The following is a 2,735-nucleotide window of genomic DNA, read 5'->3' as shown; positions in this document are numbered from 1 at the left end:
TTTTAATACATAAATGCTTTACTGTATCATTTTTTTTGACTACATAGTTTTCTGTTACACATATATGCCACAATTTGTTGAACTCACCCTTCCCTTCACTATGGGCATTTAAGTATTTTCAGGTTTCTGGAACTGCAGAGATGGCTCAGCAGTTAAGAACACTTGCTGCTCTTGCAGAGAACCAGGGTTCATTTCTCAGCACACTCATGATGACTCACAATTGTCTGTAACTCCAGTTCCAGGGAATTTGGCATCCTCTTCTGGCCTCTGTGGGCACCGGGCATACATGTGGTACACATACATATATGCAGGCCAAACACTCATACATACAAAATAAAAAAAAATAAATCTTAAAATATTTTCAGATTTCTAAACAATTTGTAAAAATCATGTGAACATTTTAGCACTATTTTTAAACATTTTAACAACTCTTTATCTCTTTTTTATTACAATTTTTATTTGTTTGTGTGTGTGTGTCTCTCTCTCTGTGTTTGTATATGTGTGTGTGGCGGAGGTGAACTTATGGAAATCTATTTTCTCCTTCTATCATGTGGGTCTATCAGGCTGTCAGGCTGAAGGGCAAGTACCTTTACCACTGAGCCATCTTGTTGGCCTTGTTGTAACAATTCTCCTTTCAATAAACTGCAATAAAAGTCCCACCATTTGCTTGCACATTACTTGCTGATAAGAGTACCCACTTACTTTGGCCCATTATGATCAACACAAACTTAATGGTTCTGAATCCCTTTATGATGTCTTCATAGCTCACTGAAAGTTTTTTATTTTAAAACTTTATTTCTGCAAAGCCAATCAAGAAGTATTGGAAGGAAAAAGTGTAAAAGTTATTCTTGCATATTTGGGAACTTGAGCAAGCACTTACGTTTTCAAAACAGTTGAATCAAAGGCAGAGTATCCTGCAACTAGTATTTTTAAACAATAGTGATGTCCTTTCTTAAGCAACATTCCATTTTTCCCTAATAGCTACAATATGATACAGTACGCAACAGCTCACTTGAAAGTGCTAGAATCAGAGGGTAAAGAATGCCAGAGGCCATCCCACTTACATTTCTTGCTATACAATGCCTTTTTGGCACTTGATTAATCAAGCATTGATGTAGCGATACACTCAGTAGAAACATCTCATACTTTAGATTTAAGATCCTTGTCCTTCCAGTTCCGATGTTGTCATCTGACTCTTTGTCATTGTAAATATTTTCAGCCATTTTCCAAATCTGCATGATGGTATCTTCAGACACTGAGCAAATGACCCAAGGCACATTGAAATTCCAATTGAATTTTGAAATCTTGGCCATATGTCCTCCATGAATAAACAGGAGTTCTGGAGGTCCATCTTCCACATCTTTTGCTGATTTTTCTTCTCCAATTTTACTTAAATCCTACACATTCAGGTGGTAATCAGTACCACTTGAAGCCAGAATAGTTTCATTATGTGGAGACCAGTGGACCTGAAAAATTTCATCCTTATGAAATTCGAAGGTATGGAGTTTTAATTTTAGGTTACACAGGTCCCATAAAGCTACAGCCTTATTTTCAGAGCCAGTTGCTAGAATGAACTTGCTGTAGGGATTGAACGAGAGGCAGTTGACCTCAGTGGTGTGTGCATCCACCAAATGGCTTGGCTTAGAAGTGGTATTGGATCTGGTGTCCCATATCTTAAGTTTCTGATCATCAGCAACAGATCCAAACAAGGACTCATGCAGCAGATGCCAGGCCACATCCTCTACAACAGCTGAGTGGCCAGTAAAGATGGCTTTAGCATCCACAATTTTGTCTTCCTTTGGTCCCGCATTTATATCTCACAGGCAGACAGTAAGGTCATCAGATGCACTCAGAAGATGTCCACTCAAATTAGAACTCTAGGAAAGACCATGGCCTTCCTTTTGGTGACCTCTTAATCTAAGATCAGGATTACATTCTCCACTTGGATCTGGTTTATCAGGGTATATTGTATAGTCAAAAACCAATACATCAGAGGATGGTGTTTCTGTAGCAATGATGTGAGGATTCTGTGGCATATAATGAGCACGGTTTACTTCTCCTTCATGATTAATTTTAATTTTGCATTCAATTTTTTCTATCACAGAACCAAAACCACCAAATTCTCCCTTGTCACTGTCACAATGGGAAGCATCAAACTGTGCATTATCATTGGGAATATGTACTGGAGCAACCAGCAGATGATTCTGCTCATCAGATGTATGAGTCCCCAGCTCTAGCCAGTGAAGGGCATAATCCTTTCCTTCCGGTTTAGTCACTCCAGGACGCCACTGAACCATAAGGCTGGGCCACCGAAGACATGGGCCATAGCCAGGTCATACAGACATGGTGTATTCTTCTTCCAGATTTTATTTTCGTCGTTGATGACATGCTCCTCCACAGTATCTTCAAACATCTCTTTACTCGCCATCTTGCATCAGGTCGTTGGCCCCTTGTTGCCACCTCAGACTTCCCTCGCTAGCCAAGAGCCTCCACTGGAGCTCTTACTCTCCTCAGGTACATCACACGCTCCTAGGTCTGGAAGCCTGAGCTTGTTCTGGCTGCCTGGGTGCTCCCCAGACGCCGTGTCCTTCTCTCCTGCCTCCTCCCTGCTTGAGGGTACCGAGGTCTGAGACGCTCTTCTCTCCTCTCTGAAAGTTTTAAAACTCTCACACTGCAGAAATGGAAAGGATGTTGGAGGTTGTTAACTCTAATTCCACAGGTAAAACACAAATGCC

The 2,735-nt window shown here is 40.7% G+C and overlaps 1 pseudogene across 1 annotated transcript; it reads right to left on the bottom strand.

The window, feature by feature from the left end:
* Positions 1-1,153: 1,153 nt before the first annotated feature.
* LOC103738127 lies at positions 1,154-2,428 on the bottom strand (annotated as a pseudogene). The gene has a single exon (XR_001872553.1). The product of XR_001872553.1 is annotated as a histone-binding protein RBBP7 pseudogene (transcript).
* Positions 2,429-2,735: the final 307 nt, after the last annotated feature.

Source organism: Nannospalax galili, unplaced genomic scaffold (genome assembly GCF_000622305.1).
Source record: "Nannospalax galili isolate Female #2095 unplaced genomic scaffold, S.galili_v1.0 scaffold17, whole genome shotgun sequence".
NCBI lineage: Eukaryota > Metazoa > Chordata > Mammalia > Rodentia > Spalacidae > Nannospalax > Nannospalax galili.
This window is presented reverse-complemented; position numbering and strand designations above follow the sequence as displayed.